This window comes from Montipora capricornis, unplaced genomic scaffold (genome assembly GCF_036669925.1).
Source record: "Montipora capricornis isolate CH-2021 unplaced genomic scaffold, ASM3666992v2 scaffold_387, whole genome shotgun sequence".
Taxonomy (NCBI): Eukaryota; Metazoa; Cnidaria; class Anthozoa; order Scleractinia; family Acroporidae; genus Montipora; species Montipora capricornis.
Window position 1 is genome coordinate 1 of NW_027180119.1, and position 26,752 is coordinate 26,752.

At 48.1% G+C, this 26,752-nt stretch overlaps 13 non-coding genes and 4 pseudogenes across 13 annotated transcripts; 5 read left to right on the forward strand and 12 right to left on the reverse strand.

The window, feature by feature from the left end:
* Positions 1 to 311: 311 nt before the first annotated feature.
* LOC138035427 (U1 spliceosomal RNA) lies at positions 312 to 473 on the reverse strand. Its single transcript, XR_011129584.1, has one exon. It is a non-coding gene; the product is annotated as a U1 spliceosomal RNA (small nuclear RNA).
* Positions 474 to 668: 195 nt separating this feature from the next.
* Positions 669 to 862, reverse strand: LOC138035430 (U2 spliceosomal RNA). The gene has a single exon (XR_011129587.1). It is a non-coding gene; the product is annotated as a U2 spliceosomal RNA (small nuclear RNA).
* A 270-nt stretch (positions 863 to 1,132) lies between these two features.
* On the forward strand, positions 1,133 to 1,252 carry LOC138035435 (5S ribosomal RNA). Its single transcript, XR_011129590.1, has one exon. It is a non-coding gene; the product is annotated as a 5S ribosomal RNA (ribosomal RNA).
* A 968-nt stretch (positions 1,253 to 2,220) lies between these two features.
* Positions 2,221 to 2,384, reverse strand: LOC138035424 (U1 spliceosomal RNA). The gene has a single exon (XR_011129582.1). It is a non-coding gene; the product is annotated as a U1 spliceosomal RNA (small nuclear RNA).
* Positions 2,385 to 2,578: 194 nt separating this feature from the next.
* On the reverse strand, positions 2,579 to 2,752 carry LOC138035434 (U2 spliceosomal RNA; annotated as a pseudogene).
* Positions 2,753 to 7,253: 4,501 nt separating this feature from the next.
* On the forward strand, positions 7,254 to 7,372 carry LOC138035420 (5S ribosomal RNA). Its single transcript, XR_011129578.1, has one exon. It is a non-coding gene; the product is annotated as a 5S ribosomal RNA (ribosomal RNA).
* A 976-nt stretch (positions 7,373 to 8,348) lies between these two features.
* Positions 8,349 to 8,512, reverse strand: LOC138035421 (U1 spliceosomal RNA). Its single transcript, XR_011129579.1, has one exon. It is a non-coding gene; the product is annotated as a U1 spliceosomal RNA (small nuclear RNA).
* A 193-nt stretch (positions 8,513 to 8,705) lies between these two features.
* LOC138035428 (U2 spliceosomal RNA) lies at positions 8,706 to 8,898 on the reverse strand. Its single transcript, XR_011129585.1, has one exon. It is a non-coding gene; the product is annotated as a U2 spliceosomal RNA (small nuclear RNA).
* A 267-nt stretch (positions 8,899 to 9,165) lies between these two features.
* Positions 9,166 to 9,282, forward strand: LOC138035436 (5S ribosomal RNA; annotated as a pseudogene).
* Positions 9,283 to 10,256: 974 nt separating this feature from the next.
* On the reverse strand, positions 10,257 to 10,419 carry LOC138035422 (U1 spliceosomal RNA). Its single transcript, XR_011129580.1, has one exon. It is a non-coding gene; the product is annotated as a U1 spliceosomal RNA (small nuclear RNA).
* A 193-nt stretch (positions 10,420 to 10,612) lies between these two features.
* Positions 10,613 to 10,788, reverse strand: LOC138035433 (U2 spliceosomal RNA; annotated as a pseudogene).
* A 5,959-nt stretch (positions 10,789 to 16,747) lies between these two features.
* Positions 16,748 to 16,933, reverse strand: LOC138035431 (U2 spliceosomal RNA). The gene has a single exon (XR_011129588.1). It is a non-coding gene; the product is annotated as a U2 spliceosomal RNA (small nuclear RNA).
* Positions 16,934 to 22,225: 5,292 nt separating this feature from the next.
* Positions 22,226 to 22,344, forward strand: LOC138035432 (5S ribosomal RNA). Its single transcript, XR_011129589.1, has one exon. It is a non-coding gene; the product is annotated as a 5S ribosomal RNA (ribosomal RNA).
* A 973-nt stretch (positions 22,345 to 23,317) lies between these two features.
* LOC138035423 (U1 spliceosomal RNA) lies at positions 23,318 to 23,481 on the reverse strand. Its single transcript, XR_011129581.1, has one exon. It is a non-coding gene; the product is annotated as a U1 spliceosomal RNA (small nuclear RNA).
* Positions 23,482 to 23,675: 194 nt separating this feature from the next.
* On the reverse strand, positions 23,676 to 23,867 carry LOC138035429 (U2 spliceosomal RNA). The gene has a single exon (XR_011129586.1). It is a non-coding gene; the product is annotated as a U2 spliceosomal RNA (small nuclear RNA).
* Positions 23,868 to 24,144: 277 nt separating this feature from the next.
* LOC138035437 (5S ribosomal RNA) lies at positions 24,145 to 24,263 on the forward strand (annotated as a pseudogene).
* A 990-nt stretch (positions 24,264 to 25,253) lies between these two features.
* LOC138035425 (U1 spliceosomal RNA) lies at positions 25,254 to 25,418 on the reverse strand. Its single transcript, XR_011129583.1, has one exon. It is a non-coding gene; the product is annotated as a U1 spliceosomal RNA (small nuclear RNA).
* Between the last annotated feature and the right edge of the window lie 1,334 nt (positions 25,419 to 26,752).

A 26,752-nucleotide genomic window follows, 5' to 3' on the forward strand; every position in this document is an offset into this window, starting at 1 on the left:
TTTTCGAAACGATGCACGAGGATAAGAGCTCGACCCGCTGGCATTTTCTTGTCTCACTCGTCTATCGATGGAAATCGATGCGGCTGAAATAAACACACGTCGTCTCCCTCTCTGTACGGCAAGAATGAGAGAAATGAAATCACAGTTTTTCAGTGCACCAAGTACGGAACATTCACCTACAATTTCAGCAGTGGACTTCACAAATACAACTCACCTTCCTTAGTCCTTACACCGCACACCGATCTCTCCTTGCCCTGCCTGAAACGTTACAACAACCTTCCCATTAGCCAACTTTGCCACGGGGGTTGGTGCGGGGACTAGCGCGAACGCAGGTCCCCACTACCAGAATTATACGCTCGAGTTACCCACATTTGGGGTAATCGCAAGGGTCAACCAATCGAAGTGCAATGAAAGAGCTTCACCTTGAGAGGACTGCGTCCCTGATCACCGTGGGTCCCGCGGCAGGTAAGTATGCCTGTTCAGCCTCTCGGGGACCGCAAACCGCAACTCGGCGGCGCATACCATGGGGTAATGGAGGCCACGTGCCCTAGTCCTGTCGTGTCGTGCTGTCCACTCGCTGCTATGCTACCTAGAAAAAGAGAAGAGAATGTGAAGGTTGGTTGCTTGGTCACTTTTTCTGCTTTCACTTGATTATTTCTTCCCCAGAGGGAAGTGAGGCACGCTCGGAAGGTAGTGCTTATACAGAGGCCACCCGTGGCCGGGAAGAGGCAAGCCTCTTTTCCACGGCCCAGTTCCAAAAATCAGTTTACTATATGAGCTGCCGGCTGAGCAGCGTATCAGATATTAGTATGATAAGAACAGATACTACACTTGATCTTAGCCAAAAGGGCAGAGAAGCGATGCCCGTAAATGCTCACGGCGGACAAGGTGTTCCCAGTCAATGGCCACGAGGATATGGTGGTTCCGATTACAATCCGTGCCAAGGAAGGAATGCCCAAAAGCCAACCTGAAAGCGAGGCGCACACAACGATCGCTCTTGTAACGTGGGCAGCAGCACCAGCATTGCATGGCACTTGCGGAGACGGCAAGAGGACAACTGCACATTGTGCTTGCTCTGACCTCGTTTTCCTTTTACCTTATAACAAAGTTAATTTTCACGGACAAATTACTTGTCTACGACCATACCACAGGGAAAACACCGGTTTCTCGTCCGATCACCGAAGTTAAGCCCTGTCGGGCGGGGTTAGTACTTGGATGGGAGACCGCCCTGGGAATACCCGTGTTGTAGGCTCCCTTATTCCTTCTGTACACTTGATTATCTCAAAAAATCTCAGTTTCGTCCAATGAAAGAACATTCCAAACCACGTTTTTTGAACACAACATGCCAACGATATGTCAAAGATGAGACATACGACAAAAACAAAATAGTTCACACGGAAAGTGGAACTTGTATTCCACGGGAGCGCGTGCGCGCGAGATCTTATCAATCCAACGTTTATGACATGAAACGTATCTTTTCGTGTGAGCAAAGAACAGGATACGACAAGTAAAAATGCATGCACTGTTATGCATTAGATGGAAGTTAACCTAGCCCGGCTGATATGTATACAACGAAGGCTACAACACTACAACATTGATCTTGCGAAAACACTACGGGACGTAGCGCACTTCAAAGTCTTACTGTTCTTTGCTCAATACGGACAATACGTATGCGAAGGGCCGATAGACACTATCCTGACCATGAAAGATTTACTTTTTATGATAACATCCAATTAACTGATAACATAGAGAAACCACAAAGTGTTGGCCACAGAAAATGTAACGCCAACTGATCTGGCGGGTTCCTCAGTTACTCAATGCAAAACGGGCTCTCCAGAACGCAACATAACACAACGCAAAAGAAATCTATCGCGAGGAGCAGTACAAAACACACAACCACTTACGTTTTCGAAACGATGCACGAGGATAAGAGCTCGACCCGCTGGCATTTTCTTGTCTCACTCGTCTATCGATGGAAATCGATGCGGCTGAAATAAGCACGTCGTCTTCCTCTCTGTACGGCCAAGAAAGAGAGAACTGAAATTACAGTTTTTCAGTGCAGCAAGTACGGGACATTCACCTACAATATCAGCAGTGGACTACACCAAGACAACTCACCTTCCTTTAGTCCTTACACCGCCACCGCATCTCCTCCCTGCCCTGCCTGAAACGTTACCAACAAACCTTCCCATTAGCCAACTTTGCCACCGGGGTTTGGTGCGGGGACTAGCGCGAACGCATGTCCCCACTACCAGAAATTTATACGCTCGAGTTACCCACATTTGGGGTAATCGCAAGGGTCAACCAATCGAAGTGCAATGAAAGAGCCTCACCTTGAGAGGACTGCCTCCATGATCACATTGCCTCCCTCGTCAGGTAAGTATTCCTTTTCATCCTCTCAGGGACCGCAAAACGCAACGTGGCTGCTCAGAACAAGAGGTAATTGAGGTCACGTGCTCCTCGTACTGTCGTGTCCTGCTGTCCACTCGCTGCTATGCTACCTAGAAAGAGAAGAGAATGTGAATGGTTGGTTGCTTGGTCACTTTTTCTGCTTTCACTTGATTATTTCTTCCCCAGAGGGAAGTGGGCCACGCTCGGAGGTAGTGCTATACCGAGGCAACCCGTGCCGGGACGAGGCAAGCCTCTTTTTCCACGGCCCAGTTCCAAAAATCAGTTTAATATATGAGCTGCTCGATGAGTCAGCAAAAATGAATGCGACCTTTAATAAAAGCCAGAAGGCGGACAGCACTGGGCCGAATGTTACGGAAACGAAAATCATTGCGCTGAATCCAGACACCAAATTTACAAAACATTTAAGAGGTAGCAGAAGACACGGGGAACTAACCGCAAATCATCCGAAGAAAAACCAAAAAGACAATGTTTTACAGAAATGGACGGAGCAAGAGAGGAAGCACGGGACAAAAGGCTTTGAATCCAGGCAAGGCCACTCTGGGCCAAGGGCACGAGAAAAAAGAGATGCTCAAGGGACTCGAGAGGAGCGCCACAAAAACACGATGTAGAAAACGCCATATCCAAAACCAGACAAAAACGCTCAGCGGTGTAAAGAACGCCATGTGAAAATCTGCCAGCAGACGTCGATGACCCGCTTATCCAGGGGCATGAAATATAGAGACCTCCAGGTGGAAGACCAGTCAATGGGCCCAAAAAGCGGGCCATACTTAGCTACACAATGAGGCTGAACCAAGTTCAGAGAGATGAGCAAGCGATAGCAAGACTTACAAGAGATGGTGGACACTCTGACAGGATCACAGCCAGAGCCCAATCCGACCAGGAGGCCAGAGGAGGATGAATGCCCCCCGAGAGCAATCCACGCACGAAATAAAGCAGTATAAAATGGGGGGAGACGATCAAGGGATACAACAGAAGGATCAGCGAAAGCATCATGAGGGGTGACCCCAAAGCGGTCCAAGAGCCAATATGTCAAAAGATAGACCCACCCATTATGGCACATTTCGAGGCGCCTGACCCACTGAGCCAGAAGAGAATAGACCTTAAAAGGAACAGAAACAACAGAAAAAGCCCCCACACTCACGAGGGCAGTACAAAACCCTCCGGGCAACAAGATCCCGCTTGCCCACCCCAAAAAAGTCAAAAATCAGTCTAGTAAGTTCGCGCTTCAACCCAAGGAGGCATAAACACAAGTGAAGCGACATACCAGACTCGAGACAATGCCAGAGCGTTAATGACAAGGGCTTTGCCCGAGAAAGAGAGGGAGCGTCCGCGCCAAGACAGAAGACACTTACGAACAGCTTCCAGACGGGGGGACCAATTCTCCTGAGAAGAAAGATCACCATGCCCAATAAAAAACACCGAGAGGACCTTGATGGAAGCAGAGGACCACAGGATGGGGACTGGGGCATCCACCCGGTTACGCCAAGGGCCCAACCACAGGCCACGACATTTGCTCAAATTCAATTTGGCACCCGTTCCCTATTTCGAAGCGATGATAAACTTGGAAAACGGCAGCAATAGCTTCATCGGACAAGGCAATTACTGAAGTATCATCAGCATATAATGAAAAGTGCGGACAGCTCAGGGGCCACCCCAGGCAAAGCGCAAGCCACGAATAGCAGGGCTAGCACGGAGAGAGGCAGCCAAAACCTCAATTGAAATAAATAACGTAAGGAGAGGCGAGAGAGGGCATCCCTTGCCTCACCCCACGACTAGGCAAGAAGGACTCTGAGGTGTAACCGTCAATGAGGATGGCGCTGCGAACATTGGTATACAAGAGACGGATCCATGAAACGAAGGAGGGGCCGAAGCCCATGTGAGTAAGAGTGCGGAGGAGAAAGGCCCAATCAACACGATCGAAGGGCCTTCTCCTGATCCAATGACAAGACTGCTGCAGGGATCCCAGATTCAGAGGTGAAATCGACAACATCCCCCGCAGAAGAGCAACATTCTCGCCTATAAAACGCCCGCGCACTCCGCACTCCGCAAGTCTGATCGGGATCAATAACATGATGCAAGACTTTGAGTAAGCGACCCCGCTAGGGCCCTAGCACACACCTTATAATCGACATTGAGGAGACTAATAGGCCTCCAATTTTTATGATCCAAGCGATCACCCTTCTTAAAAATGAGAGTAATCAAAGCGCCTCTAAGCGAAGAGGGCAGAAGGCCAGCAACGAAAGAAGCATTAAGAGTCTCAACCAGATCGGCCCCGAGGACATCCCAGAATGCAAAAAGAACTCCATGGGGAGGCCATCAGAGCCTGGAGACTTACCAGTGGCCATACCAAGCAAAGCAGAATGCACTTCGGTGACAGTCAAAAGGCCCTCACAAAGATCACAGGTCCCCGCAGGGAGGCGAGCCTGAACATTAGATAACAAGTCATCCTGAACAGTAGAATCAACTGGCTCGGCAGAAAAAAAAGGGAGGAGTAGAACTCCACCCAAGAGGAACAGATGGAAGAAATGTCAGCGACAATGGAACCATCCGGACGCCTCATGGCCGAGATCCAACTTTCAGAAGCCCGCTTGCGCTCCTGACGAAGGAAGAAACGAGTGGAGGCCTCACCCTCCTCAGCCCATTTAAACCCGGGAACGCACCCGAGCACCATCAGCAGCGGCCTTGTCCAAATCAGAAATTTTATTCAGAATACGCTCATATACGTCAAGAAGGCTAACAGAACCATTATCAATCTGTCTCTTAAGATGAGAAGCAAGGTCAGAGTATAAAGTCCTGGCCTGCACTTGAGACAGCTTTCGTCGGGAACAAAAAGCAATAGCAATTTCCCTAACCTTCTCCTTGCCCCGATCCCACCACACTAGAAGGGAGGGAAAGGAGGCTTTCCGCAGTTTCCAAGAGGACCAAAAGGAACGAATGGCCTCGGCAAAAGATGAGTCATGAAGCAGAGAGGAGTTAAAAACCCATCGCCCCGGGCCCCGAGGAAAGGGCTCGGGAAAAGATGTCTTCAGAAGGATCGCAGAATGGTCGGAATATGGGCAAGGCAAAATGTCACAAGATGGAGCCAGATGAACCCAAACAAGGGGATAGCCACAAAGGTCAATACGTGAAGCAAAGGCACCATCCGACCTAGACCAAGTAAATGAGGTAACGCTCGGGTGAAGCCTTCTCCAGATGTCAATGACACATAGCTCCTGAAAGAGAGTACTCAAAAGTGCTGTACTTTCTCGACTGTCATCAGAGGTATCAGAACCACGACGATCCAAGAGGCGATTAAAAACAGTGTTGAAATCGCCCCAACAAAACCGTTGGGAGAGCGGAGTCAAAATTATCAAGAACATAATCAAGGAAACGATCCCTGTCGGGGGTTACGAGACGGGGCATATAAAGAGATGACACGAAAAACAACATCATGCCACTTAAACACGGCGGAAGAAAGGCGGCCAGCGACATCGCAAAAAGAACTGACAAGCTCAAATTTATTCCTGTACAGAAGGACAGTGCCACATGAGTGAGAGGAACCCCGAGAAGACACTGCCTGGAAGCCATAAGGGGCGCGAACCAGGCAGAACTCTCAGCACAGGAAGTAACATGACATTCCTGCAGGCAAACAAAATCAGCCGATAAATGAGACAACCACTGCAGAAAGGAGAGCCGTTTATTGGCATCCCTAATACCATTAACATTAACAGAGATAAAAGTGGCCATGATTAGTTAAGAGAAATCACCGCCACGGAGGCCGACTTCCAGAACCAGTACTAGCAAGCGATCTCCCAGAAGAAGGGGGAGGCTGACTTTGAGAAATAGCCGGGAGACCGGGGTGCCTCCCACCAGAGAGGGGGGAGCGCTCTCGGTATCTCTTAGAAGTAAGGTCCGACATGGTCCGATCGAGGTGAACAGTAACCTCATCAGGCTCCTGATCAGACAGGATATGCCTACGCTTAACCCGGCGCCTCTGAGGGAGAGGCTCACAATCAGAAGGCTGTTGCGCATCCAGAGATAAGGAGGAAGAGAAATCCTCAACAGAAGAGGAGCACCGCGAAAGGGTGCCCTCGGCAATCACAGACTCAGACCCCTCGGTGAAAGAGTCTATCAAAACAGAGGAAGAACCTAAGGAGAAATCGCTGATGCCATCAGGCAAAAAACCTCGCCCTACCTCACAGACTTCAATGGAAACATTGTCAACAGCAGAGAGATCCACAGAGGCTGGGACCTCGTTATCATCACCGGCCACAACAGAAGTGCCATCAAGGATCAAGGGGGCCACCGGGTCAGAGGCCGGGGGGTCCTCAACAATAGTACCGTCCGAAAAACAGAAAAAGGCCTAGCAGCCCATCAGGCATAACAAGATTAGAGGGCACATTCTCAACAGTAGAAAAAGTGGCCTCAAAACCAACTAAGATTGATTGACTAGTTTGTTCGGGAGACTCACCCCCACCAACGGGTGGAGAGTCGGAAGTAGCCACAACCGGATCAGAAGCTTCATCAATGGAAGATACATGGGCAGAAGGGGGCACAGAGACCCTATCACTCTCACCAGCTGAGACAAGCGATGCCCGTAAATGCTCACGGCGGACAAGGTGCTCCCAGTCTCATGGCCACGAGATATGGTGGTCCGATTACAATCCGTTGCCAAGGAAGGAATGCCCAAAGCCAACCTGAAAGCGAGGCGCACACAACGATCGCTCTTGTACAGTGGGCAGCAGCACCAGCATTGCATGGCAACTTGCGTTGACGGCAAGAGGACAAATGCACATTGTGCTTGCTCTGACCTCGTTTTCATTTTCCCTTATAACAAAGTTAATTTTCACGGCAAATTACTTGTCTACGACCATACCACAGGGAAAACACCGGTTCTCGTCCGATCACCGAAGTTAAGCCCTGTCGGGCGGGGTTAGTACTTGGATGGGAGACCGCCTGGGAATACCCCGTGTTGTAGGCTTCCCTTTTTCCTTCTGTACACTGATTATCTCAAAAATCTCAGTTTCTTTCAATGAAAGAACATTCCAAACCAGGTTTTTTGAACACAACATGCCAACGATATGTCAAAGATGAGACATACGACAAAAAACAAAATAGTTCACACGAGAAAGTGGAACTTGTATTCCCAAGGGAGCGCGTGCGCGCGAGATCTTATCAATCCAACGTTTATGACATGAAAACGTATCTTTTCGTGTGAGCAAAGAACAGGATACGACAAGTAAAAAATGCATGCACTGTTATGCATTAGATGGAAGTTAACCTAGCCCGGATGATATGTATACAACGAAGGCTACAACACTACAACATTGATCTTGCGAAAACGTGACTTACGTGACGTAGCGCACTTCAAAGTCTTACTGTTCCCTGCTCAACACGGACAGTACGTATTCAAAGGGCCGATAAGACACTATCCTGACCATGAAAGATTTACTTTTTATGATAACAATCCAATTAACTGATAACATAGAGAAACCACAAAGTGTTGGCCACAGAAATGTAACGCCAACTGATCTGGCGGGTCCTCAGTTACTCAATGCAAAAAGGGCTCTCCAGAACGCAACATAACACAACGCAAAATAAATCTATCGCGATGGAGCAGTACAAACACACATCCACTTACGTTTTCGAAACGATGCACGAGGATAAGAGCTCGACCCGCTGGCATTTTCTTGTCTCACTCGTCTATCGATGGAAATCGATGCGGCTGAAATAAACACGTCGTCTCCCTCTCTGTACGGCCAAGAATGAGAGAAATGAAATCACAGTTTTTCAGTGCACCAAGTACGGAACATTCACCTACAATTTCAGCAGTGGACTTCACAAATACAACTCACCTTCCTTAGTCCTTACACCGCCACCGCATCTCCTTCCCTGCCCTGCCTGAAACGTTACCAACAAACCTTCCCATTAGCCAACTTTGCCACCGGGGTTTGGTGCGGGGACTAGCGCGAACGCAGGTCCCCACTACCAGAAATTATACGCTCGAGTTACCCACATTTGGGGTAATCGCAAGGGTCAACCCAATCGAAGTGCAATGAAAGAGCCTCACCTTGAGAGGACTGCCTCCCTGATCACAGTGCCTCCCGCGTCAGGTAAGTATGCCTTTTCAGCCTCTCCGGACCGCAAAACGCAACTTGTCTGCGCATACCATGTGGTAATGGAGGTCACGTGCTCCTCGTCCTGTCGTGTCGTGCTGTCCACTCGCTGCTATGCTACCTAGAAAAGAGAAGAGAATGTGAAGGTTGGTTGCTTGGTCACTTTTTCTGCTTTCACTTGATTATTTCTTCCCCAGAGGGAAGTGGGCCACGCTCGGAGGTAGTGCTATACCGAGGCAACCCGTGGCCGGGACGAGGCAAGCCTCTTTTCCACGGCCCAGTTCCAAAAATCAGTTTAATATATGAGCTGCTCGATGAGCAGCGTATCAGATATTAAGCTGATAAGAACAGATTACTACACTTGATCTTAGCCAAAAGGCCGAGAAGCCGATGCCCGTAAATGCTCACGGCGGACAAGGTGCTCCCAGTCTCATGGCCACGAGATATGGTGGTCCGATTACAATCCGTGCCAAGGAAGGAATGCCCAAAGCCAACCTGAAAGCGAGGCGCACACAACGATCGCTCTTGTACAGTGGGCAGCAGCACCAGCATTGCATGGCACTTGCGTTGACGGCAAGAGGACAAATGCACATTGTGCTTGCTCTGACCTCGTTTTCATTTTCCCTTATAACAAAGTTAATTTTCACGGCAATTACTTGTCTACGACCATAGCACAGGGAAAACACCGGTTCCCGTCCGATCACCGAAGGGCAGCCCTCTCGGGCGGGGTTAGTACTTGGATGGGAGACCGCCTGGGAACCCCGTGTTGTAGGCTTCCCTTTTCCTTCTGTACACTTGATTATCTCAAAAAATCTCAGTTTCTTTCAATGAAAGAACATTCCAAACCAGGTTTTTTGAACACAACATGCCAACGATATGTCAAAGATGAGACATACGACAAAAACAAAATAGTTCACACGAGAAAGTGGAACTTGTATTCCCAAGGGAGCGCGTGCGCGCGAGACCTTATCAATCCAACGTTTATGACATGAAACGTATCTTTTCGTGTGAGCAAAGAACAGGATACGACAAGTAAAAAATGCATGCACTGTTATGCATTAGATGGAAGTTAACCTAGCCCGGATGATATGTATACAACGAAGGCTACAACACTACAACATTGATCTTGCGAAAACGTGACTTACGTGACGTAGCGCACTTCAAAGTCTTACTGTTCCCTGCTCAACACGGACAGTACGTATTCAAAGGGCCGATAAGACACTATCCTGACCATGAAAGATTTACTTTTTATGATAACAATCCAATTAACTGATAACATAGAGAAACCACAAAGTGTTGGCCACAGAAATGTAACGCCAACTGATCTGGCGGGTCCTCAGTTACTCAATGCAAAACGGGCTCTCCAGAACGCAAATAACACAACGCAAAATAAATCTATCGCGATGGAGCAGTACAAACACACATCCACTTACGTTTTCGAAACGATGCACGAGGATAAGAGCTCGACCCGCTGGCATTTTCTTGTCTCACTCGTCTATCGATGGAAATCGATGCGGCTGAAATAAACACGTCGTCTCCCTCTCTGTACGGCCAAGAATGAGAGAAATGAAATCACAGTTTTTCAGTGCACCAAGTACGGAACATTCACCTACAATTTCAGCAGTGGACTTCACAAATACAACTCACCTTCCTTAGTCCTTACACCGCCACCGCATCTCCTTCCCTGCCCTGCCTGAAACGTTACCAACAAACCTTCCCATTAGCCAACTTTGCCACCGGGGTTTGGTGCGGGGACTAGCGCGAACGCAGGTCCCCACTACCAGAAATTATACGCTCGAGTTACCCACATTGGGGTAATCGCAAGGGTCACCCCAATCGAAGTGCAATGAAAGAGCCTCACCTTGAGAGGACTGCCTCCCTGATCACAGTGCCTCCCGCGTCAGGTAAGAATGCCTTTTCAGCCTCTCACGGACCGCAAAACGCAACTTGTCTCCGAATACCATGTGGTAATGGAGGTCACGTGCTCCTCGTCCTGTCGTGTCGTGCTGTCCACTCGCTGCTATGCTACCTAGAAAAGAGAAGAGAATGTGAAGGTTGGTTGCTTGGTCACTTTTCTGCTTTCACTTGATTATTTCTTCCCCAGAGGGAAGTGGGCCACGCTCGGAGGTAGTGCTATACCGAGGCAACCCGTGGCCGGGACGAGGCAAGCCTCTTTTCCACGGCCCAGTTCCAAAAATCAGTTTAATATATGAGCTGCTCGATGAGCAGCGATAAAAATGAATGCGACCTTTAATAAAAGCCAGAAGGCGGACAGCACTGGGCCGAATGTTACGGAAACGAAAATCATTGCGCTGAATCCAGACACCAAATTTACAAAACATTTAAGAGGTAGCAGAAGACACGGGGAACTAACCGCAAATCATCCGAAGAAAAACCAAAAAGACAATGTTTTACAGAAATGGACGGAGCAAGAGAGGAAGCACGGGACAAAAGGCTTTGAATCCAGGCAAGGCCACTCTGGGCCAAGGGCACGAGAAAAAAGAGATGCTCAAGGGACTCGAGAGGAGCGCCACAAAAACACGATGTAGAAAACGCCATATCCAAAACCAGACAAAAACGCTCAGCGGTGTAAAGAACGCCATGTGAAAATCTGCCAGCAGACGTCGATGACCCGCTTATCCAGGGGCATGAAATATAGAGACCTCCAGGTGGAAGACCAGTCAATGGGCCCAAAAAGCGGGCCATACTTAGCTACACAATGAGGCTGAACCAAGTTCAGAGAGATGAGCAAGCGATAGCAAGACTTACAAGAGATGGTGGACACTCTGACAGGATCACAGCCAGAGCCCAATCCGACCAGGAGGCCAGAGGAGGATGAATGCCCCCCGAGAGCAATCCACGCACGAAATAAAGCAGTATAAAATGGGGGGAGACGATCAAGGGATACAACAGAAGGATCAGCGAAAGCATCATGAGGGGTGACCCCAAAGCGGTCCAAGAGCCAATATGTCAAAAGATAGACCCACCCATTATGGCACATTTCGAGGCGCCTGACCCACTGAGCCAGAAGAGAATAGACCTTAAAAGGAACAGAAACAACAGAAAAAGCCCCCACACTCACGAGGGCAGTACAAAACCCTCCGGGCAACAAGATCCCGCTTGCCCACCCCAAAAAAGTCAAAAATCAGTCTAGTAAGTTCGCGCTTCAACCCAAGGAGGCATAAACACAAGTGAAGCGACATACCAGACTCGAGACAATGCCAGAGCGTTAATGACAAGGGCTTTGCCCGAGAAAGAGAGGGAGCGTCCGCGCCAAGACAGAAGACACTTACGAACAGCTTCCAGACGGGGGGACCAATTCTCCTGAGAAGAAAGATCACCATGCCCAATAAAAAACACCGAGAGGACCTTGATGGAAGCAGAGGACCACAGGATGGGGACTGGGGCATCCACCCGGTTACGCCAAGGGCCCAACCACAGGCCACGACATTTGCTCAAATTCAATTTGGCACCCGTTCCCTATTTCGAAGCGATGATAAACTTGGAAAACGGCAGCAATAGCTTCATCGGACAAGGCAATTACTGAAGTATCATCAGCATATAATGAAAAGTGCGGACAGCTCAGGGGCCACCCCAGGCAAAGCGCAAGCCACGAATAGCAGGGCTAGCACGGAGAGAGGCAGCCAAAACCTCAATTGAAATAAATAACGTAAGGAGAGGCGAGAGAGGGCATCCCTTGCCTCACCCCACGACTAGGCAAGAAGGACTCTGAGGTGTAACCGTCAATGAGGATGGCGCTGCGAACATTGGTATACAAGAGACGGATCCATGAAACGAAGGAGGGGCCGAAGCCCATGTGAGTAAGAGTGCGGAGGAGAAAGGCCCAATCAACACGATCGAAGGGCCTTCTCCTGATCCAATGACAAGACTGCTGCAGGGATCCCAGATTCAGAGGTGAAATCGACAACATCCCCCGCAGAAGAGCAACATTCTCGCCTATAAAACGCCCGCGCACTCCGCACTCCGCAAGTCTGATCGGGATCAATAACATGATGCAAGACTTTGAGTAAGCGACCCCGCTAGGGCCCTAGCACACACCTTATAATCGACATTGAGGAGACTAATAGGCCTCCAATTTTTATGATCCAAGCGATCACCCTTCTTAAAAATGAGAGTAATCAAAGCGCCTCTAAGCGAAGAGGGCAGAAGGCCAGCAACGAAAGAAGCATTAAGAGTCTCAACCAGATCGGCCCCGAGGACATCCCAGAATGCAAAAAGAACTCCATGGGGAGGCCATCAGAGCCTGGAGACTTACCAGTGGCCATACCAAGCAAAGCAGAATGCACTTCGGTGACAGTCAAAAGGCCCTCACAAAGATCACAGGTCCCCGCAGGGAGGCGAGCCTGAACATTAGATAACAAGTCATCCTGAACAGTAGAATCAACTGGCTCGGCAGAAAAAAAAGGGAGGAGTAGAACTCCACCCAAGAGGAACAGATGGAAGAAATGTCAGCGACAATGGAACCATCCGGACGCCTCATGGCCGAGATCCAACTTTCAGAAGCCCGCTTGCGCTCCTGACGAAGGAAGAAACGAGTGGAGGCCTCACCCTCCTCAGCCCATTTAAACCCGGGAACGCACCCGAGCACCATCAGCAGCGGCCTTGTCCAAATCAGAAATTTTATTCAGAATACGCTCATATACGTCAAGAAGGCTAACAGAACCATTATCAATCTGTCTCTTAAGATGAGAAGCAAGGTCAGAGTATAAAGTCCTGGCCTGCACTTGAGACAGCTTTCGTCGGGAACAAAAAGCAATAGCAATTTCCCTAACCTTCTCCTTGCCCCGATCCCACCACACTAGAAGGGAGGGAAAGGAGGCTTTCCGCAGTTTCCAAGAGGACCAAAAGGAACGAATGGCCTCGGCAAAAGATGAGTCATGAAGCAGAGAGGAGTTAAAAACCCATCGCCCCGGGCCCCGAGGAAAGGGCTCGGGAAAAGATGTCTTCAGAAGGATCGCAGAATGGTCGGAATATGGGCAAGGCAAAATGTCACAAGATGGAGCCAGATGAACCCAAACAAGGGGATAGCCACAAAGGTCAATACGTGAAGCAAAGGCACCATCCGACCTAGACCAAGTAAATGAGGTAACGCTCGGGTGAAGCCTTCTCCAGATGTCAATGACACATAGCTCCTGAAAGAGAGTACTCAAAAGTGCTGTACTTTCTCGACTGTCATCAGAGGTATCAGAACCACGACGATCCAAGAGGCGATTAAAAACAGTGTTGAAATCGCCCCAACAAAACCGTTGGGAGAGCGGAGTCAAAATTATCAAGAACATAATCAAGGAAACGATCCCTGTCGGGGGTTACGAGACGGGGCATATAAAGAGATGACACGAAAAACAACATCATGCCACTTAAACACGGCGGAAGAAAGGCGGCCAGCGACATCGCAAAAAGAACTGACAAGCTCAAATTTATTCCTGTACAGAAGGACAGTGCCACATGAGTGAGAGGAACCCCGAGAAGACACTGCCTGGAAGCCATAAGGGGCGCGAACCAGGCAGAACTCTCAGCACAGGAAGTAACATGACATTCCTGCAGGCAAACAAAATCAGCCGATAAATGAGACAACCACTGCAGAAAGGAGAGCCGTTTATTGGCATCCCTAATACCATTAACATTAACAGAGATAAAAGTGGCCATGATTAGTTAAGAGAAATCACCGCCACGGAGGCCGACTTCCAGAACCAGTACTAGCAAGCGATCTCCCAGAAGAAGGGGGAGGCTGACTTTGAGAAATAGCCGGGAGACCGGGGTGCCTCCCACCAGAGAGGGGGGAGCGCTCTCGGTATCTCTTAGAAGTAAGGTCCGACATGGTCCGATCGAGGTGAACAGTAACCTCATCAGGCTCCTGATCAGACAGGATATGCCTACGCTTAACCCGGCGCCTCTGAGGGAGAGGCTCACAATCAGAAGGCTGTTGCGCATCCAGAGATAAGGAGGAAGAGAAATCCTCAACAGAAGAGGAGCACCGCGAAAGGGTGCCCTCGGCAATCACAGACTCAGACCCCTCGGTGAAAGAGTCTATCAAAACAGAGGAAGAACCTAAGGAGAAATCGCTGATGCCATCAGGCAAAAAACCTCGCCCTACCTCACAGACTTCAATGGAAACATTGTCAACAGCAGAGAGATCCACAGAGGCTGGGACCTCGTTATCATCACCGGCCACAACAGAAGTGCCATCAAGGATCAAGGGGGCCACCGGGTCAGAGGCCGGGGGGTCCTCAACAATAGTACCGTCCGAAAAACAGAAAAAGGCCTAGCAGCCCATCAGGCATAACAAGATTAGAGGGCACATTCTCAACAGTAGAAAAAGTGGCCTCAAAACCAACTAAGATTGATTGACTAGTTTGTTCGGGAGACTCACCCCCACCAACGGGTGGAGAGTCGGAAGTAGCCACAACCGGATCAGAAGCTTCATCAATGGAAGATACATGGGCAGAAGGGGGCACAGAGACCCTATCACTCTCACCAGCTGAGACAAGTCCATAGGAGAGAGGGACAGGATCACCTGAGCCACCCTCCACGGTCAGAAACACAGACTCAGCCGAAGCAGTGGCGTCAGCAACAGAAGGGTCAGGTACAGCCTCCACACGAGGCTCCTGCTGACCAACAGCGTTAGCATAGGCACGAGTTGGACATTCCCGTGCAATATGCCCCATCTCAGAACAGAGACGACACCTGTCCCTATCAGGGCAGTCGACCGCCTTATGTCCCTCAGTCTGACAGATGTTACAGATCAGGGGTTGACCCTTGAACCATACCCGACAGGTAAAGCCATCCACAATTACAAAACGAGGTGGAGGACGCGACATGACCAGATCAATCAGTCTGGTGCCAGTGAAAATTTCGGAACCCAAGTATCTCTGCCCACGAACCTTCCTAACCAAACCATAGGAGGAAAAGGTGTCCTTAACATGGTCATCAGAAGCCTCAAAGGGATAATCAAAAAGATGAACGATCGAAGAAGGAGGACCGCCATCAACTTTGCACCAGAGGCCAAAAGACGGATGCCACCAAGAGAAACAACATCACGGGCATCGTCAACGGTTTTGAAAGTAACCCGAATAACATCTAAGCTCTGCTGAATAGCTACAGCAGCGGGAAACTTTGAGGAGATAGCCCTCATAATCTCATCGCGAGACTTACCGGCCAGCTTATGGCCTACATAAATGTTAACAGTGCGGTTAAACCGCATGCTTACGATTCAAAAAGGTAAAAAAGAAGAGCGCCGGGAACCCACCTACACTCTGTGGGACTTGCCGGCTTACGAAAATGCAAAAAAAGGAAAAAAAGAGTGCCGGGGACCCACCTACACTTTGTGGGCTTGCCGGCCTACGAAAATGCAAAAAATGGAAAAAAGAGTGCCGGGGACCCACCTACACTTTGTGGGGCTTGCCGGCTACGAAAATGCAAAAAGGAAAAAGAGAGTGCCGGGGACCCACCTACACTTTGTGGGGCTTGCCGGCCTACGAAAATGCAAAAAAGGAAAAAAAGAGTGCCGGGGACCCACCTACACTTTGTGGGGCTTGCCGGCCTACGAAAATGCAAAAAAAGAAAAAAAAGAGTGCGGGGGACCCACCTACACTTTGTGGGGCTTGCCGGCCTACAAAAATGCAAAAAAAAAAAAAAAAGAGTGCCGGGGACCCACCTACACTTTGTGGGGCTTGCCGGCCTACGAAAATGCAAAAAAAGAAAAAGAGTGCCGGGGACCCACCTACACTTTGTGGGGCTTGCCGGATACAATAGGTCAAAAAGATGGGCTTACCCCGAGTTAGGGGCAGAACGCCCAGCATAAGTCCTTGGGAGGGTCACCCAGTTAAACTATATACAAATACAAGGAAAGCAGCTAAACGTATAATAAAAGCAAAAAGACAAGGATAATTATATATGTATAAACTTACGCTCCCACAAGTGAAAACGGGGGGAAAAAATATAAGGACGCAGCAAACCACAAGTCAGCACAGACCACACACAGGTACTAACCAAGGGCTAAAACCAGCGTTCAGGTAAGTATGCCTTTTCAGCCTCTCCGGGACGCAACAAAACGCAACTTGTCTGCGCATACCATGTGGTAATGGAGGTCACGTGCTCCTCGTCCTGTCGTGTCGTGCTGTCCACTCGCTGCTATGCTACCTAGAAAAGAGAAGAGAATGTGAAGGTTGGTTGCTTGGTCACTTTTTTTCTGCTTTCACTTTGATTATTTCTTTCCCAGAGGGAAGTGGGCCACGCTCGGAGGTAGTGCTATACGAGGCAACCCGTGGCCGGGACGAGGCAAGCCTCTTTTCCACGGCCCAGTTCCAAAAATCAGTTTAATATATGAGCTGCTCGATGAGCAGCGTATCAGATATTAAGCTGATAAGAACAGATTTTTGTATTTTAAAACTTTATTCAAAGGCAATTATGAACAATATTTACAAAGATTCCATATATAAATCAGAAAAGGTAATTACAGCAAACAGGAACATGAAAAAAAGGCGCGTTATGCACCGAAAAGAAAAAGGAAAAATGATGATTACAAGTAAACACTAAATTATCGTGCTCCCGAAAAAAAACATAATGCTGGGTGGACCAGAGGTCCCGGAAAACATTGGGGCTGAGCCGGTGTTGGTCCAATAGAATTCTGTTTCTAATGTCTTGTTTAATATATCGAATAATTGCCCTAGGGGTCCTCTCTCTTCCGTTATGGAACGTGGCTTTGTTACGGAATTTCCAGATGGCATATAGGATGGTTTTAATAAGAAATAAGGCAATGCGAAAGTTTTTGGGAGTGCGGGCACGAAAATTGATTATAAAGAAAACAGTCGCGCAATTGGGAGCGAAAGGGGCAGATAAAAGGGGCCGACAAAAGGGGAACGAAGTGGAGCCACACAGACTTAGCTCTTTGGCAGTTTTAAAAACAGTGATCGATCGTTTCTATCCTAGGGCAAGAGGCGCAACGGGGAAGAAGAAATATAGCCCCAGTTTCTTAAAGAATCGCGCACCTTGATTGCACGTAAAGTGATCAACCAGGCCACATCGTTTTTTTAATTTTCGGTAAAATTGTCACGCACGTGCAACCAATGACGCGCTAAAGAAAAGGGTCGGGAGATGAAAGGGTTCCACAGGTAGGGCAAAATAGGGACGGAAAAAAAAAACTTTGGCAAAAAGAAGAGAATAAAACTCTTTGGCGGAAAAAAGAAAAGTTTGAGGGAAAACGAAGGTCTCGCAGGGTCAGTAATAGGGGGGCATAAAAGGTCGAGGGTACAGGGCACTGGGGGAGGGCATTATCACGTAAAGATGCCCAGCCACGTTCATCGACGCCAACTGGGCACCGCAAAAATACTTAAGCAAATAAAAACACTTTGATTAACATTAGAAATATTACGACATAGAATGGAAAGGCGCGAAGCCTGACCCTGGGGGACCGAAACTCTCTAAGGCCAAGACCACCCTCGGATACTGAACAAATTAAAGACCTCCGAGCAACAGTCTCGATCCGTGAGCCCCACAAAAAGGGCCAGATGATCTGATTAACTCTGTCATATACCCACTTGGGCGGGGTAAGGGTGCTAGAACAAACAAGAGTTTAGAGAGACCGAGGATGTTTAAAACAAGAACTTTACCAATCATTGAAAGAATCGATTTTTCCAACTAGAAACACATTTATCAAGTTTTAGAGAGTCTCGGTTCCCAGTTATCACGCTCAACATCAGTTGATCCGAAAAAGATACCGAGTATCTTAGTTTTTCTTACCCACGTGAGGCCCAGTGGCTCGTCGGTCCTGTCTTTCCAGGCCCCGAGCCACAGGGCCTCCGTTTTTGATAGGTTAAGTTTGCACCAGAAGCCCCGCTCAAAAATAGCAATAACGTCAAAAAGTGCTTTCAAAGACTTCTCATTTTTAACAAAAGCGGTCGTGTCATCAGCATACTGGCAAACCTTAAACTGTAGTCCCCTCGCACCTGGCAGGAGAAAGCCTTCAATGTTCTGGGAGGCTCTGATTTTGCAAGCTAAACCTCCACGCATAGAACGTATAACATTGGGGACAAGAGCATCGCCCTGTCTGACACCCTTTTCCAACGGGATTGAGTCAGATAGAAAGTCATTAACCAAAACCTGCATATACGCCCCCGTTATATAGGGTCGCAATAGTTGTCCGAAACCATGGACCCGAAACCAAATAAGTCAAGTAAGTCTAGCAAAAAGGATCTGTCTACGCGATCGAAGGCTTTCTCCTGATCCAGGGAAAGCAGGATACCCAGATTCGCCAGTACGTTCAATAAAGGCAAGTGTGTCACGTAATAAAGCGAGATTAGCATAAAATTGATCTACCTGGGATTGAACAAGTCTGATCGGGGTCAACGATAGATCCAATCACACTAGCTAAGCGAATAGACACAGGCTTTCGAACAAATTTTATAATCGACATTCAATAATGAAATCGGCCTCCAATTTTTAAGATTTCGTTTGTCATCTTTCTTGTGAATTAAACGAGTAATACTTGCCTTCATTGAATCGGGTAATTCGCGCCCCGAGCAAGACCCTGGTTAAAAACATCTACTAAAAGCAGATCCTACTTGTCCCAAAAATGGGCGTAAAAATTCGACCGTTAATCCGTCAGCACCTGGAGATTTATTTCGATTTGAACGCCGGAGTGCTTCCGACACCCTCTGTAAGAGTCAAAGGACCCTCACAAGAGAATGATTCGGCTTCACTCAGGCGCGCCGAAACATGAGAAAATAATTCATTCTGCGATTCTAGATTGATGTTACCACGGAAAAAATCAGTATAAAAGGCCGTATGAGCTGCTATCATTTCTGGGAGAGAGGAAACTTCCTCTCCAGCCGCATTAAATACTGACGAAACAAAGGATTTTTGCATATCGCTCATTTTCAAGGCGCAAAAAAAAATTTGGAAGGAGTTTCACCTTGTTCAAGCCATTCGGCACGACTCCTAATTTTGGAGCCTTCTAACTGACGATCAAAAAGTTTGCTTCAAAAAAGATTCCAAATTCAAAATTTCGGATTTAACAGCTGGATTTCCGGCAGCAAGTTGGCGCTTTAAAAGGCTTAAACGATTGATTGTTGAGATCTTTTCACGAGAGAAGTGACGCCACTTCTCCCGTGAATAGTTAATAGAAAAACATTTCATCTCATACTTAAGCTGATCCCACATAACGATATCCGACGGAAAAGAGGAGCGTAATTGTAAGAAAGATCAATTAAATCAAGCATCGAAGAGCAAAAATCACCGTCTTGTAAGAGTAAATATTAAATTTCCAGACCTCCCGATCCTCGAGGCTTTATATTATGCAAATTTAACTCAAGATAAACAAAATCATGATCCGAATATACGCACGGGTGAATTTCGCAAGTCAACACCTGCTCGCACATATAGCGAGAGACTAAAAAGGAGTCAAGACGACTTGCTATCGATAAATCAGAATTAAACCACGTAAACTGCCGATCTCTAGGGTTTTTTAAACGCCAAGCATCTCGTAGAAAATGTACTGACTTAAGATCGGACAAACGGGAGTCGATCGTAGCCCGAACCACCCAATTTGTCCATAGCACTATCATAACAGTTAAAATCACCTACTAGAACTAATCGAGAATTTGGAAAATAAAAAAGGGTCAAGCGATTGAAAAAAGGTCTTCCTTTCCGTCGGGTACGTAGGGGTGTAAATATTAACAAGATTGATTCGGATACTATTGATCGTCCAACAAAAGACTGATAAGACGCCCCTCTGTATCCTTCTGCCACACAGAAATGTTGTCACGCTGATAAGGAGAGCACAAAATTGCAACGCCTCCTCTCCGACCAAACGGCCGGAGACAATAACTAGGGCCATTCCACTTTCGCGCGAGAGCCGATTGAGAAGTTTCATCAGAAATCATTGTTTCCTGGAGACAAAATAAAATCAAGGCTCATGCGTGAAAAAAATTCTGAAATCAGGCTATAGTTTATCGGAATTAAGACCCTGTACATTCAGAGTGGCAGACTTGAAAGAAAGGACTTAGGGGGATTCTCATCAGTCTTAGGCCTCTTCTGATCGTGTGACTCAGCTATAGATTCACGTTTCCGCTGCTGCTTAGGCTTAGATGGCGATTCTGATGATGAAAACTCACGTATAGACTCTACCTCTGCGGGCCTCATCGTCAGAAAAGGAGCGAATGTCATCCTGAGAATCTTCAGACTCTTCGTCAAGATCAGAATCCGTTTAACGCCTCCACAGCTTTCTCGTTCTGCTCAAGATCGGGATCCGTCAGCGTTTCCACAGCATTCTCCTTTAACTCCACATCCTCAGCACTCGATTCTACAGCGCTCACATTCTAACCGCTTCCTCAGCATATTGATCCATCACAGCAAGGTCGTGTTCTGAAGACTCCTCAATTCTTGCTGGGGTTCGTTGGGCTAGAGTCCGACGGCCCCAGTTTCCATCACAATCAACAGCTAAATGATTTCCGCTTTGCAAAGAGAACATCTAATACATTCAGGACAATCTGCTGCAAGATGACCAGACTGATCACAGTTAAAACAATAGGGAGAGGGACAATTTTCTCCCCATGTGCTCGTGAGATGAACATTTTCCAGCAAACCTTAGGTTGCTGAAGGTAAAAAAAACTCGTAGGAGGTACGGCCCAATCTTCAGAAAGGACGGGATATCATGGTTGTAAGCGTCATTCGAAGCACCCGTCGACCATCATGCACTTTCCTCGGGTAGCAGGCTTTGATTAAAAGCACGCCGGCATGAGTATACTGCACCATATTTCATCAAACGTGTCATCAACAACTTATCAGGAAGTTCCCAGGGGACATTGTGGACAGTTACATAAATAGCCGAGCTATTAGATGGAATATGAGCAAAAGATCGTGGTTGCCAACGGCCAAAGCGGCCTTGCTGCTCAAAAATAAATCGTGATCTGCAACGGTAGTGAAAGTGACCTCAATTTGTCCAGACTGAAGGCGCTGGATGCATTTGACGTGATTGCGCATGACACCAGTAGAAGTGATACGGTCTAAAATGGTTCTCGCGCGTTCATTGAGTTATCGGATAACCGAAAACGAGCGGAACATGGCCGACTGGGAACGCCATTAAGGCGATACAGCCGAGCTCGGTCTATTTCTGACAGCTCACCTAAACTTTGTGGAGGCAGGATTACCGTCAAAAGGCGTAGATCTCTGAGCGCAGATGCGCTGGGTACTACTCGAACCTGCCATGCTGGACCATGTGGGATTCTGTTTTTCTCTCTGCTCGCTCAGCCCAGGATAGGGGTACGTTCTGGGTACGTTCTTCACGGGGAAACACTGTAATCCACCAAATCTTTTTCTTCTGTTTTCTCAGGGTACGTCCACGAACCTCATCTCAGAATCAGCATCCATCACTTCTGAAGGCAACTTCCTGCAAAAAGCAAAAGAAATCTTGGCCAAAAGGCCGAGAAGCCGATGCCCGTAAATGCTCACGGCGGACAAGGTGCTCCCAGTCTCATGGCCACGAGATATGGTGGTCCGATTACAATCCGTGCCAGGGAAGGAGTGCCCAAAGCCAACCTGAAAGCGAGGCGCACACAACGATCGCTCTTGTACAGTGGGCAGCAGCACCAGCATTGCATGGCACTTGCGTTGACGGCAAGAGGACAAATGCACATTGTGCTTGCTCTGACCTCGTTTTCATTTTCCCTTATAACAAAGTTAATTTTCACGGCAAATTACTTGTCTACGACCATACCACAGGGAAAACACCGGTTCTCGTCCGATCACCGAAGTTAAGCCCTGTCGGGCGGGGTTAGTACTTGGATGGGAGACCGCCTGGGAATACCCCGTGTTGTAGGCTTCCCTTTTCCTTCTGTACACTTGATTATCTCAAAAAATCTCAGTTTCTTTCAATGAAAGAACATTCCAAACCAGGTTTTTGAACACAACATGCCAACGATATGTCAAAGATGAGACATACGACAAAAACAAATTAATTCACACGAGAAAGTGGAACTTGTATTCCCAAGGGAGCGCGTGCGCGCGAGACCTTATCAATCCAACGTTTATGACATGAAACGTATCTTTTCGTGTGAGCAAAAGAACAGGATACGACAAGTAAAAAATGCATGCACTGTTATGCATTAGATGGAAGTTAACCTAGCCCGGATGATATGTATACAACGAAGGCTACAACACTACAACATTGATCTTGCGAAAACGTGACTTACGTGACGTAGCGCACTTCAAAGTCTTACTGTTCCCTGCTCAACACGGACAGTACGTATTCAAAGGCCGATAAGACACTATCCTGACCATGAAAGATTTACTTTTTATGATAACAATCCAATTAACTGATAACATAGAGAAACCACAAAGTGTTGGCCACAGAAATGTAACGCCAACTGATCTGGCGGGTCCTCAGTTACTCAATGCAAAACGGGCTCTCCAGAACGCAACATAACACAACGCAAAATAAATCTATCGCGATGGAGCAGTACAAACACACATCCACTTACGTTTTCGAAACGATGCACGAGGATAAGAGCTCGACCCGCTGGCATTTTCTTGTCTCACTCGTCTATCGATGGAAATCGATGCGGCTGAAATAAACACGTCGTCTCCCTCTCTGTACGGCCAAGAATGAGAGAAATGAAATCACAGTTTTTCAGTGCACCAAGTACGGAACATTCACCTACAATTTCAGCAGTGGACGTCTCCAATACAACTCACCTGCCTTTGCCCTGACACCACCAATGCATCTCCTTCCGACCCCTGCCTGAACCGTTACCAGCAAACCTTCTCATTATGCAGCTTTGCCACCGGGTTTGGTGCGGGGACTAGCGCGAACGCAGGTCCCCACTACCAGAAATTATACGCTCGAGTTACCACACATTTGGGGTAATCGCAAGGGTCAACCCAATCGAAGTGCAATGAAAGAGCCTCACTTGAGAGGACTGCCTCCCTGATCACAGTGCCTCCCGCGTCAGGTAAGTATGCCTTTTCAGCCTCTCCGGGACCGCAAAACGCAACTTGTCTGCGCATACCATGTGGTAAGGGAGGTCACGTGCTCCTCGTCCTGTCGTGTCGTGCTGTCCACTCGCTGCTATGCTACCTAGAAAAGAGAAGAGAATGTGAAGGTTGGTTGCTTGGTCACTTTTTCTGCTTTCACTTGATTATTTCTTCCCCAGAGGGAAGTGGGCCACGCTCGGAGGTAGTGCTATACCGAGGCAACCCGTGGCCGGGACGAGGCAAGCCTCTTTTCCACGGCCCAGTTCCAAAAATCAGTTTAATATATGAGCTGCTCGATGAGCAGCGTATCAGATATTACGATGCTAAGAACAAATACTACACTTGATCTTATCGAGAAGGGCGAGGATCGATTTCCGTAAATGCTCACGGCGGACAAGGTGCTACCAGTCTCATGGCCACGAGATTTATGTGGTCCGATTACAATCCGTGCCAAGGGATAGGAATGCCCAAGAGCCCAACCTGAAAGCGAGTGCGCACACAACGATCGGCTCTTGTAACAGTGGGCAGCAGAACCAGCATTGCATGGCACTTGCGGGACAGGAAGAGGAATCAAATGCACATTGTGCTTGCTCGGAACCTCGTTTTCATTTTCCCTTATAACAAAGTTAATTTTCACGGCAAATTACTTGTCTACGACCATATCCCAGGTAAAACACCGGTTCTCGTCGGATCAACGAAGCTAAGCGCTGTCGGGCGCGGATGGTACTGGGGTGGGCGACCGCCGGGGAATACCCCGTGTTGTAGGCTTCCCTTTTTCCTTCTGTACACTTGATTATCTCAAAAAATCTCAGTTTCTTTCAATGAAAGAACATTCCAAACCAGGTTTTTTGACCACAACATGCCAACGATATGTCCAAGATGAGACATACGACAAAAACAAAATAGTCACACGAGAAAGTGGAACTTGTTATTCCCAAGGGAGCGCGTGCCGCGCGAGATCTTATCAATCCAACGTTTATGACATGAAAAGTATCTTTTCGTGTGAGGCAAAGAAACAGGATCAGCCAAGCAAAAAATGCTTACACTGTTATGCATTATATGCAAGTTAACCGAGCCCCAATGATATGTATTCAACCAGGGCTACAAGACTACAACATTAATCTTGCGAAAACGTGACGTACGTGGCATAGCGCACTGCAAAGTCTTACTGTTCCCTGCCTCAACACGGGACAGTACGTATTCAAAAAGGGCCGATAAGACACTATCCTGACCATGAAAGATTTACTTTTTATGATAACCAATCCAATAAATGATAACATAGAGCAAACACAACGTGTTGGCCACCGAAATGTACACGCCAACTGATCTGGCGGGTCCTCAGTTACTCAATGCACAACGGGCTCTCCAGACACGCAAACATAACACAACGCAAAAGAAATCTATCGCGATGGAGCAGTACCAAACACACATACAATTACGTTTTCGAAACGATGCACGAGGATAAGAGATCGACCCGCTGGCATTTTCTTGTCTCAATCGTCGATCGATGGAAAGCGATGCGGCTGCTGAAAGAAACACGTCGTCTCCCCTCTGTACGGCCAAGAATGAGAGAAATGAAATCACAGTTTTTCAGTGCAACCAAGTACGGAACATTCACCTACAATTTCAGCAGTGGACTTCACAACTAAAACTCACCTTCCTTAGTCCTTACACCGCCACCGCATCTCCTTACCTGCCATTCCAGAAACGTTACCAACAAACAATCCCATTAGCCAACAATGACACCGCGGTTACGTGCGGGGACTAACGCGAACGCAGGTCCACACAACCAGAAATTAAACGATCGAGTTCCCCACATTTGGGGTAATCGCAAGGGTCAACCCAATCGAAGTGCAATGAAAGAGCCTCACCTTGAGAGGACTGGCCTCCCTGATCACAGTGCCTCCCGCGTCAGGTAAGTTTTTTTTGTTTTTTGGCGGTAGCATGGGCGAGAGTGCAAATGCCCATGCGCCATAAAAGGACAGCCACGGACAAAGTGAAATGGTCCAGCCACCAAAACGGGGGAGCACCAGCTCGCCAAACTCGCTGGGGAATCGAACCCCACCCCTCTTAACAATTCTTAACAGACATACACAGGAACACGAGACCGACTAACGAAAAATACCGGCAACGACATGATCGACTTCCATCACTGGACACAGACAACTTGTGAGACTTGGGCTAGACTTTTGACGAGTTTAAGGACAGTAGACTGATTCAGATCCGGGTTTCCATTCTTGACAAAGGGAGACGGAGTTAACATTTTAACATCGGACAGGGTCGAAAGTAGCGACGATACTGAATGGGCTGGAGACTCCGGAACTTCATCAGGAACTGGCGGGACGGACATGACAATCTCTCCGGCTTCGACATCAGCAGACACTTCAACATTGGTAGACCAATGACGAGGACAGACGAGACAGGGATGGCTAAACAGAAAAAGACGAGATGGTTGCAGAGGAATCTGACGAGACGGATGGCACAAGGACAGGGGACGGAACAGGAGGGGTGGCAGGAGCACTGACAGGAACACTGACGGGAGCAGAGAGACGAGGCCTGGGGCCCTGACTGAGACTGGTGGAAACAGGAACAAATTCAAATTTGAGTGACGGCGGAGCAGGAACAGTAGGGACAGGAACGGACGAGGGAACTGGAAGACTGGGACGAGGTGGCACCAGGCCTGCTTACAATCCCGGGCCCTGTGACCTGGACTGTTTACAGCGCAGGCACCGACCCGAAAAAGGGCAGGCCCGAGGCAGATGACCACCGTCATGACAAATAGGACAGATGACAGGTTTGGCCTGCATTACCCACACACGAACGGGAAAATCAGAAACACTCAGCGTAGACGGGATGGACTGGACAGACTCCTTGAAAGACATAAGAACAAGACGAGTACCATTTGCCACGGACGGGAAATCACGAAAGTAACACGGACGAATAGAGTGGACAACGCCAAAGGACTGGAATACATCTTGTACATTGACATCAGGGACCTTCAAAAGGTAAGTCACGCACATAAACAGAACGGATGACAGCGTCGGGAACAGTAACAGGAACGGATACACCGCCGAGCAGAAAAACGAGGACGCCGTAAGGAGATCGTTCCTGTATTCGGCACACTTGAGCGTAACACGCACACGGCCACTCCTCAGAAACTGAACGGCTGACACTTTATCTGACGGAGGGCTTGCAACAACTGTGGGAGCATCTGGGTGGAACTGGTGATACGGTACACATTTGGCGGGAAGTGGAAC